The following is a 12817-nucleotide window of genomic DNA, read 5'->3' as shown; positions in this document are numbered from 1 at the left end:
GTCCATCTGTTGTTTCCCGATTTCCGATTTATGACGACCGACTAATTGAACAAATCAAATCAGTCCAGGCTTGGCCAAGCACTTAGGGTGTCATCACTAAATCATCGAGGGGCCCACAGATACCGCTTTTATCCCTCCAAGGGTAAAAGTAATTGATAAACTTCGACTCATACGCTTGTACTAACTACTTGTTGAATCATACACAAAGGTACGTTTTATAACATCAAGTTACTGATGCGTTTTCGTACATCAATGTACAACCAACTCATAGTCAACAAGTCATATCTCTAGGTTTGAAGAATATAATATATTATCGTCTCATGATCACTCGTGATAAAATCCATGAAGTGATTCAAATGAGCGTGGGTTTAATCCAATACTCGAATCTTATTCCAGGAGCACTCATGAATGTTGCAGCAACTTTTGCTATGCCTAAACACTTTAGACATCTACAAGTCCAATTTTTGATAGTTTTGATTCATACCTACTTCCAAAGTGTGATTGACTGTTGAGAGTTTAAATAACTTGGTTATTCGGGAAGTGAAAACATGCAAAGTGAAACAAAAGAATAATACTAATCCTATATGGCCCCGAACCTTTTGAGCCATAATGATTACTCATTATTCATTGTATAATGTTTCGAATAATCAACTTAATACTTGAACTGAAACAATAGTCATGCCATGCTCCAATCATGCACACTGTGTTTGTCCAAACAATAGTTATCCCATACTCCAAGTATGCACGTTATGTTAGTGTATGATCCTTACTTTGTGAAATAGACCAATTGAACATGATTTCAATGATACTCATTTCACAATCCCAAATCCTTACCGCAAATGTAAGAATACAAGATTCTTTACCATTTACCGAAATCTGTTAGATTCTAAACTTATATGCATTGATCCTCTTGTAATGACTATGCCCAAAAGTCATTGGCAACAAACATTACAAAGTATTCCAATGGAGATCAATTCCATGGAAACGAATTCTCATATTCAAAGTACATTCCTTTGAACATCCTTCTTGGATTAAGTTTTCTAATATTACACAGATTGAATAACTTCCACCTATGGACACATTTCCATATTCCCATTTTGACTATCACTTCTGAACAAGAGTTGCATCTTTTCAAAATATGTCAATATTTTCCTTTCCAAAAATTTGCACCATACTTCCAACTATCAATGAGCAACCAATCTTTGGTAAACCTCAGATTGTCCTCGATAATTGCTTAATCATTTCAGTCACATCCAAATCTAGACCTTTTCCCCTCTTAATACCCTAGGCATTTTGAAAATTTAGGAAGGATAAATATTATAGCACATGTAATCGATCCTATACCCGAAGTATATGGGACACGATTTATGATGTCTCACATAAAGACATGATCCTAGACTAGTCTTTTGCTACAATATTTTATTTTTGCCATGTTTTCATAATTCGACTATGAACAGGGATGCCGTAATCATAATCAAATTTTGAGAACGCAATATATATAGAATTTCATTATGTTGAACCATTCCAACAAAAAATTCATATATATATCCTTGACTAAAGATGATTAAAATCTCACAATCTAAGCTTTTAGATTTGAAATGAAGTATAATTTCCTCTCCCTTAATCATAACAAAACAACTTTCCCCAATTGAAACTTTTGTTTTCTATAATTAACATTGCTAACTTGCAACACTTATCATTATCATGCTCCCACTAACATGATAATTATTAGCATAGCAAAATAACTTATGCTCCCACTAGCTTTCACATGTATCCAGAAATCAGCTGGACTTCTGGAAATCAATACTTTATTGACTTTCTTACCAAAGTTCAGAATTGTGATACGAGATGCTTTGATAAGATTTTATCAAAATCATACACCTTTTCTTAAATAACTCACATGTGTGTCTAAACAATGTTTAGAACTATGAAAAGGGATGTCGTAATCATAGTCTCAATTGTTTAGACCTTTGCCATTTCTCACAAGTCCATGTTTGTGTGCCGGTTAACCACACACGCTCCACTAACGACTTTGCGAATGCAAATATCACAAATGCTATCTACTTAAAATCTATTTAGCAAAAGCGTTTCCTCACCATCATCTTCATGAATCGGAGAGAAACCTTATGACACTTAGATTTTTATTGTGTATGTGTTCCTATCCATGTAAATTTGTCATAACCATAAACACAAGACAAGGTTAGTGATAAATCCAAACTCATATGGACTGAACTTGTTCAATCTTAACTTCTTGCCACTTGGCAGCACAACGCCTACCATTGCTTCCAGGTTGTTATCCAAACAATTGAGAACTTGTAGAACTCAGATGCATAGTCAAATTTAACTGGAATGAGCACATAAATAAGAGTATGTAAACACGATAGGTTACAAACCTCAAGTAGTGCGCTAGTGATAAACTACATGTTTTATTCGTGATTTTAAGACTCCCACTGACGTCTTGACATATAAGATTTTGTTTCTGAAGAACCATTCCTTGACAAAACAAATATTCAAGAGATAGTGCGGATTCTTATCAAGATAAACACTTCACACAATTGGCCTTAATTGGTCTTTGTTTTATCCAAAACATTACAACTTACCAATTTCAAATGTACAAGAGTAGAAAACATTTTACTCTACATTTGACAAGTGTTATAAACCTTCTTTAAGATATGTCACTCAAGTTACAATCTTGGAGTATGACTCTAAGAATTGTTTTCGAACGAATTATGACTCATCTTCTTGATTTAACCACTTCCACAATTCATGACTCCTCTTCTTAGCCATAAGAATGCACTATGATGTCCTTAAAGGATTAATTGTGATATGGTTTCATAATCATTAAGATGATCATAAAACATGATACTAAAGTACTCTCCCATCTTTTCAGATTTGAGAAACTTTTATCTTTCTGCCTAATTTGATTCTTCTCATTCGTTCTGCCATACATTGAAACTTTTCCAATGTTTCAGAATTATACTTAAACTTGTAAGTATGACCATATTTACTAAACTTTAGTAAATCATGATGAATAGTCTTATCGAGCTTTGTGGTGGACTTGACTAGTGCACAAGAATGTGTACCTGGTCCCATAGTCCTTCACTTGACTCACATGTATAGGTGAACAATGAATTAGTCTTAATTTTCCAAAGATGAAAATTATCATTCATCATACAATACAACTCACATGATTCCAAGTTTCTGTCCATTTGAAACTTGGGTGATGAGAATCTTTCTTTATTTGGTAAATTTAGACACTACCACAAATGAAAGAATCAAATTCATATTTCAAATATTGCTAGAAACATACAAACATCAATTTTCCATAAATGCCATTGCAAGGAGATATAAAATAAAACAAAACAAAATTTTATTTATTTATAAAATGCGGAAAAACTTTTCCTTACAATGCAACTTTAAATGAAAACTATGCTATTACATATTTCCTAGCAATCTATCATAACTCTATGCAGCAGCTCAAAAATCCGATCTTCGAACCATGCGATTGAAATCCATATTCGCGATCAGATTCAACATACTTCTTCCTTTAAGCTTCCTTCCCTTTGCATGATCCTGCCAAACATCAAAATGCAACCTAGTCACATCATGTATTAAGAATCAACAGTTAGAAATTTAACAGAGTTAGATAGTGTACTTACCTGAAGCAGAGTCAAACATTTTGTCTCAACTTTCTTTCATCTCTTTCAGGTAGTCAGAGCAGCTTCGCTTCCAATGTCCCTTCTCTTGACAGTAAAAACAAAAAGACTCTTTGGAAATGGTACACAGGACTATCACAGACTTAGCCTTTCTCTCTACCATTTGGTCAACCGGGTTGACCATGGCCAATCCCTTTCCATTGGGAAGAGAAAACTTTTCTGGACTTCCACTGTTACCATTGTCGTTATCCATGGAAGTTTGAGAAGTAGATCTTCCACCCAAATTTACCTTTCTAGTGCGCGAAAACATTGCTGATTCAGCAGCAACAAGCAAATAGTTGAGATCAATAAGGGTCATGTCGTGGTCTGTCACATAGTAGTCCTTAATGAACTTACTATATGACTCAGGAAGTGACGGAAGAAGCCAGTCAACAGCCAACTTCCGTGAGACTTCGACACCCAACACTCTCAGCCTGTCGATATGTGACTTCATCTACAAGATGTGAGAACACACATGCGTTCCATCTTCATGTTTCATTGCAAGTAGAGCTTGAGTGACCTTGAATTTTTTAAGCCTCTGAGCTTGTGGGTCAGGGAGAATAATTGGAGGAGGTGGAGGAAGAGAAGTATGATTTCCATGATCCAATCGCGGGACATCATCTTCATTAGGAAGGCATGTTCCAAGGGATTTGGGAAGACCATAGTTGTCTGATCCAGACATCTACAATGGGAGAAAATTCAAGTTAGTTGATTTAAGTCCTTAATAGAACACCCAATATGAAATATTAAGGCTAGGACCCAACACAATATTTTATAACTTGGAAGAGGGATGCTGTAATCCAAGCTACAAAATATTTGAAGGTAGGCGAATGTCGATTCACCAATTTCCACCATGAAAAACGAAATAGGTATTAGATTTTAATTGGATTGAAACTCGTAGATCTTTTGAGATTCATTGAACTTTTCAATGGCATGTTTAAATCTCGATTGTGCCCTCTCAAGTTTGTGACTGCGATGCCGAGGATCCCAAACAAGGTGTGAATAACCATCCAAATTAACTTGGTACCCTTAACTTTATCACCTAATCAATGTGCCAGTTAACCACACGCGCTCCACCGATCTATGATAAACATTCAGTTACCCTTTGCTACACTTACTAGTCCATGATAGTGTGCCGGTTAACCACACACGCTCCACTAACGACTTGGTTAGGTACAAAGTGTAATTTCATGGGTTAGCACCAAATTCACATTTTCCTAAGTAACTAAGATTAGGAATTTATAAGGGTTTAGTTACTTAGTATTTATCATTATACTTTTAATGAAAATTATAGTCTTTGTCCTACCCGTTCAGCTAACGACCCTCCACCAATCAAAGAAGCGGTGGGTGAGTGTGGACACCCATTAAACTGCCATTTTATAGGCAGTAACCTTATACCCCCCCTTATAGACCGACTTCGTGAATGAGGCCGACTAACAGTAAGACTGACTTTATTATTATACATATATATAAATATTAAACCTATAATATTATAATACTATAAGGGTTAAATTTTAAACTTTTAAAATTCTAGGGGGGTTTTGGAACTAAATTATTAATGTGTGCGAGACTTTACAAATTCCAAAACTTGAAGGCATGTTTTGAAACTATTCAAAACCTTTCATATTCATAACATATGAGTTTGATATAGGTTTTAAAGACTTTAATGAAGAGACTCTTGAACATCCATAACTTGAGGACAAGTTATGGAGTCCATAAAACTATTTATGAGAAAAGACTCTTCAATTATGTAACCTATAGCTTTAATGAAGATTTAACACAAAACACTTTTGGTTTTACATAACTTGAGGACAAGTTATGGAATCCATTAAAAAACATTAAGATCATCAATTCAACTAACAAGCATGTCAAGAACAACTATGATATAGATTAAACTCATATGAACAAGACAATTCAAATCAAACAATTTTCATGTAATTAGCCTAACCATTAAACTAATACAAAACATGAAACTTTTGATATCTATCTTTTGAATTGGATTAGAATGATCATTACCACATCAAAAATAGGTTTGAAAGTTCAAAAACAGCTTAGGGTAATGATTCTAGTCCAATTCCAGCCAAAACACTCGAATATATGATGTCAGGGGCTCCAAATCGCCGAATGCAAGAAAAAACTCGACGAGTTGGATGAATTTGTACATGGACTCGTCGAGTCCCTCAATGGACTCGTCGAGTCCCCTGTCCAGACAACAAAAAACTTCGATTTTCAGCCTTTTTCAGCAAGTATAATTGAAAACAAGCCAAGGCTCTGATACCACTGTTGGGTTTTGAGCATTCTAACACTCCTAAGGTGTTCATTCAACCCTAAATACCTTGTATCTATGTTTTCTCTATTAAACATGCATAACTTGAAGTTTCCAAGGTATTACCCTAACTAGCATATGAACATATGTATTTACATAACAAAACTAGATAGAATACATACATTTTTCTTGTAGTTGATTACTTGGAGCTTTAAGAGCCTAGCACCAATATTGTGAATGCCTCAAGTGGAATCACAAATCACCACCAACAAATTGGAAGACTTGAGAGAAAATATGGATGCTCACAAAATCGGCTCTATCTTATTCACTCACACACTAGTGACAATTTTATGAGCCAAGGACTCCTTTATATAGTATGCATGATTAGGGTAAACCATAATACCCATGACTTTCTACATTACGTAGGATCAGTGGGTTAAAAGTTCAATGGACTATCCATGGACTTCCATGTAGGCTTAGCCCATCCTAAATAACATTAGCCCATACTATATGAGTCCATATTTAACTAGTCTCTTTTGATCACTAAGTTAATTCCAAATTAATTCTTGATCAATACTAATTAAATAATATGATTTCATATTAGTATATTAGAACTTATAATATATTAATAAATCATAAATATCCTTTTCTCATAAGTCTATCCATACAAAATGTTCCGGTGAAGTGCAACCCAAATGGACCATGCCGGGTCGGGTCAAGTACATACCAATTATAGTTTTTGACTTAGACACTAATCCAACACTATCCCCCAAATATCATTCCAAACCATAAAATTTCCATATTTATGAGTTTGCATGAATAGAAAATGCCCAACACCAAACCCTAACTTGTCTTAAGCTCTTAAGCTCTCTAACATTTGAATGGAAGGGTATAATGGACCAAGATTACATTTTTATTCTTCCTAATAACTCCATAATGGATTGAGTTTCCAACTTTATCCATTTGAAAGGTTCAAAAAACCAAGATCTAGTCTTTAAGTCTCAAAGGGACCCAAAAGTGCATCTTTATCAACTTAATCCATTAAGTCCAAGTCTCCAACCTTCATATCTGAATCAAAATGTTGTTTAGATGGATAACGTTTCCAACTTTATCCATAACAAGGTCACAAACTTTCAAGATATAAACTTTATGCACTAAAATAACTAAAAGCTCATAGCATCCAAAACTTGCAAGATCTAACAAATGAATCATCAATATTCTAGCTTTATACATCTAGAAGAAAGATCAAGGTGAACAAAGTTTGGATCTACAAACTCCAATGCAACCAACACTTCCCCAATGAGCTCCTTCTTCTCCAAGATGCACCAAGAACACTCCAAAACACTTAAAAACACCTTCTTTTTGCTCACAAGGCTCAAACTAGGGTTAAGGTTTCAAAGGAGGGTGTTGGAGAGGTGGAGTTGAGAATGGAATCGGTATGGGGAATTTAAGGAGCTTAAATAGGGCTCAAACCATAAAAATAGGGTTTGGGTTCTAATCTTGTACAACCAGCGTACTCCAGGCATGCCTAGTACGCCCAGTGTACATCCTGTACACCTAACGTACTAGACTAAGCCCAAAACCTTCCTAACTTCAAACGATCATAACTTCATCGTTCCAACTCTGTTTGCGACGATCTTTATATCGACGAAAACATATTTAAGAGCCCCACAATATTATCTAGATATCTTTGACTAAAAAATTCTCGAACAAAAATCCATATTTCATGCAAGAAGTCTGAAACATCACTTTTCCCGTTTTACCGTTTGACTCCAACACAAACCAAGGGTTTGGATCGCATAACTAATATTATCAACATCCAATAGGGTCTAAACCCTATTCCCTTGAAGCCCAAGGCCTTTACTCGATACATATATTGTTCACAATCTCGAAATAACAAATTTCTCGAAACAGGATGTTACAACTCTCCCCCACTTAAACTGCATTTTGTCCTCGAAATCCGTATGGATTGCGATTTACGAAACAATACCAACATATTCCATAAAATCCCTATAACCATTTCGAAATCAACGCGTATTATGAAGAAAGCTCGAGAAACCACTCGAAAACCCACAACTGCCAACAAATTGTCTTTGTCTCTCTAATTGAATAACCCAACTTCCAAAAAAAACCACACAAACCAGGAACCCTCAGTACTACAACCACAATCCATCCTCATCACTATACTTCCAGAAATCGGGAACCCATTAGTCTATTCTTCAGAAACCTTACCCTAAGACTGATGATCGTCCTTTTGTTCAACCTACCCTTGATCCTTGACTAGGAACACCACCAAAACATGCTGAAAGAATACTCAAAACATGCTCTTGACTTCCACACAAGTCATCCCAACTCGCTGCCCCCACATGCATAAGGATGGACAATCTAAGAATTCGCACGTTGCATCGAAATTCCTCATCAGCTCCGGTGTACCACCATGTGACAAATCACTAGAGACATCTACAACGAACTTCGTGACTCGAGATTTCAGAAAACCCCTTCAACATTCCTTTTGATGCTAACCGAACTCAACCCAGGCTATACTCTTTTATCACGCAGAATTCCCTCCACAACGCAAGCTGTTACTAATGCAAAATTTTAGGCAAAAACATGGTCCCACACATCCAGAGAATGAGATAGGCGGTTGCATTCTTTTTCCAATTCAAAGGCTATAACCCAAATAAAAACCATGAATATAATTCGAACCAAGTGCTCAATTTCTATCTTGTCCAACCTACATACACCCCTCACGAAAATATCTAATGAAATTTATCTCCATACACGCCCTCAAGAGAATCCCATAACCAACCCTAGATCTACTGCAATACTCCTTCCTCACAACCTTACATATATGGTGTAGTACCAGTAGATCTAACCGAAATGACGAACCTCCACCGCTAATAGAAATAGTCTCATGGATGGTCGAACTAAGATTTGACACCTTGATTAAAACCGGGAAGATCCTACCATCAAGCAACTAGCTCGATAAAACAAACAAGGAACCTTTGCTATTAACGATAAACGAATGACCAACGATCAGGAATGAATTGCGACTAATCCAATAATCCAATACACTATGAAATGAAACCCATGCAGAACTAAACATACCAAACTCTGATACGGATCGACCAAACAACAACTGTCCATCCCAAACTATAGATATCAATCTATATAACAAGCTGATAAATCCATCAGTAGTAGATACTCAACCTGTGCACCCCAAACGCCTCCTGACCTATTCCTCAACGTTCCCAAAAGGAACCACTAGCTACAACGAGCTCCTTCTCCAAAAACTTCTTTCCTCGAAGGCGAAACTTGCATTCCCGAACACGCACATTGATAACAACCTGCTCTACACCCCTGACTTGACAAAATCTTGAAACAAGGTCTTGCATACCTGAACTGCAGATCCCTACGTACCATTAAACCGACACCATAGAATCAAATGGATCAAAGATCCTCAAAGAATAATACTCAGTTCTCCCCCACTTAGGGTTCGAATTATCACCCAGTGGTATTGCAACCTAACCATATCTTAAACCGGCTCAACGAGGTACAAACCATCCCTGACTCTTGGAATGTATAACACCCATAAGATGATCAAATAAAGACCAAGAAAATCCTAAGAGATTCTGAATATCCAATGAAGACCTCAGAAATTTCTAATCATACCCGCTTCTAACATTGAAAACCCTGCGCATATGTATAATCAATAAATCTGATAGTTCATTCATAGCGCTGATTTTCCATCCCGAAACCAATGGATTACCACTGACCTCGACCACAATTCACCAACCATCAATATGGTACCTGAGCTGCCTGCATCCAAAAAAATAAAGCCCCTTGATCGCATATGAAGGCAACCAATCCAAAAAAAACCTCGTGTGCATTCCCACACTGCCACACAGCTGATCACTCGACCTCTAGCTGCAATCCTTGAGCCGATCATAACAATCGTTTCATCTTGAGTCCGACGAATCAATTGACACTACGATCGATCAAGGCCCTCGAGACCTTAAATCAACTAACTCACCTAGGTCTGCATCATTCAAACCCAAAATGACATGGCTACTATGACCAAGACAACCACCAGACCCATCCTTATCCTAAACAACCGTAACCAAAAGATCAGCAGATATAGTAACGCTGTCACGAATCATGGTACCAACCATGACAGCTACCCTCAACCAGCTCCTTAGAATCCTCATGACTTCCCTTAATTTGAGTATGGATCCTGTGCGTCCAGTAGTACGAGCCCAATACCATCTTCCACACCTATCCAAACTTTCCTCAAAAATCATCATGAGTCCTCTAAGTCACCTACTCATAATAGTACTTCTAACACATGCTAAACAGTGTGGCAACCGCACTAAAGTACTTCCTAGGCTGTCCTAGGATTTCTTACCTCCCCTGCCATTAGCTGCTGAAGAACCCCTATTAATGTCTGTTAAGCACTTCATGAATACAATTACATTCAACAAAACTTAAATAATCTTTCGACTAAGGACCCAACCCTACAACGATTAGATTCAGATGAGAGATATGTAATACGATGAAATCCTTCACTCTAAGAATATTTAACCTTTGTAGCATGTAATTTAACGTATTCATTTGATAGTTCACTCACATCAATATGAGTCCCACAAAGCACAAAGCAAGCAACATTCAAGCGGTGGAGTGGACTGGCACTAAGACATAATAAAATCAGGCAGATCCTCAAACAAAATTCTTGAACTCTAGCCCAAAGCACCTAGGATACACATTTATCCTATCCTTACTTTCTCAAGAGTGGCTAATCATTCCTCATGCTGACCTGCTATGAACTGCACCCACTTATGAAACTTCCACCAACCTTGTAGCCACTCGTGCATGCTAATCATACATAACATTGGAATACATAGACAATCGAATACTTGACTCTACCCTAAGTCGTTTATTAGAAAAGAACATGAAATAAAGCTAAATCAAACATTCTTCGACTACAGAATCTTTGTTATGTACAACTATGATGCACACACTAAGCAACTACAATAATGATGTTAATTTCATCTAACATATAAAAAGTCCTCATAGGCTATCAGACATCATACATCAGACAATTCTATCATGAAATTCCTGAAGATCTGTAGCCTATCACTAGCATGCAGTTCTATCATAATCATCGTAAACAAGTAACAGTGTGGTAAATTGGGGTACACTTTCTTGCTCCGCTTGATGGTACACATCTCATCCTTCTTTGGATACATTTGAAAAGAATTTGGAAAACATTTATGAAAACAACTTTGAAACAATTTTTTTAGAATTTTACAGATCATTAGCTTAAGACTGGATTCACGTGAATGCTCATCTAATTCACTCAAACCAGGGCTCTGATACAAACTAGTAACATCCCAAAAATCACGGTAAAACTTTCATTTTTCAAAAACCACCCAATGACTATAACTGTTTACAAAAACACTGTTTCTAAAAGTTAAAATTACAATTCAGAGGATCCCAAGATCGAATATCAAAAACTATGAAGGATGTGTGCGATCAAGCCTTCGCCTTGGCCCGGTCATCTAAATTACATGAAACAATAATGTGAAACTGTAAGCACAAAGCTTGGTGAGTTCCCTAAAAGTACCACCACAGAACATATAACATATGCAATCATGCATGTTGGGTCCAATCAGTCATTAGACTGGAATACTCATGGTCCAATCAATCATGGGACGGGAATGCTAATATACAGTGGGTCCACTTAGTCATCGAACTGGAATACCCTCGGGCCCACTCAGTCATCGGACTAGAAATACCCCCGGTCTATTGCCTCACACACAAAGCAGTAATGCCTCCACCTAAAACCATAACATGTCGACATATACATAACAGATAAACACATAACTAGTCAACAGACAAACAGGAAGATCTAGAGATCACTACCGCATAGCAACATCCTACATATACTAGCATACAGATCTAAAAGATCACTACAGCACAATAACATCCTATATACCAGGACACAGATCTAACAGGTCACTAGAGCATAACAACATCCTATATACCAAGATACATAATCTAGTTTGTCACACCCCAAAACCGGAACGGCGGAAACGTTCTGGGGTGGAGGACGTCATGTCAAGTATCACAACATATGCAGTATAGTAAATTAAAGTACAACAACCATTGCATTAATAGTAATAATTTTACATAGATTACATTTAACAACAATATCAAAAGTAGATATAGGAAATAACATAAGCTGCAGCTTGGTACTAGGCTGACTTCGCAAAAGCTCCCGGAGTGTACCTGTCTACTGATGACCTGAGAATACAAGTTATTTTGAAAGCGAGTATCAGCATTTTAATGCTGGTGAGTTCATAAGTATTTAATGACAATGGTATAAATACATGTTTTTCTTCAAATTAATCTCACTAGATGATGGTGATATGATTTTACAGAGTATTAGTATTTCTCCCAGAAAATCCTTTATTTTCAAATAAAGGTAGTTTTCTACCAAAACTCAACTGTTTTATGTTTAAAGAGTATTTTCCCCTAAAGGTACTATCATTATCAAAATATAGTTTATACTTGAAGGAATATGTGAGAAGATCACAAGTAAAAGTAATAGGGAAAATACTATTTTACCTCAGCGGTAACGCTGCTGACTAAAAGTGAATAAAACATAGACTCTAGGTGGTATCGAATGAACCATACGCCTCAGAGAGTCTAAAGGAATGAAGTATAGACTCCACGCGGTATTAAGTGAACAACACGCCTCGGAGAGTCTAAAGGAATAAAGTATAGACTCTAGGCGGTATTAAGTGAACAACACGCCTCGGAGAGTCTAAGTGAATGAAATACAGACTCCAGGCGG

The sequence above is a fragment of the Lactuca virosa genome, chromosome 3 (genome assembly GCF_052849685.1).
Source record: "Lactuca virosa cultivar CGN04683 chromosome 3, Lactuca_virosa_CGN04683_v6, whole genome shotgun sequence".
In the NCBI taxonomy this organism is placed as follows: domain Eukaryota; kingdom Viridiplantae; phylum Streptophyta; class Magnoliopsida; order Asterales; family Asteraceae; genus Lactuca; species Lactuca virosa.
This window is presented reverse-complemented; position numbering follows the sequence as displayed.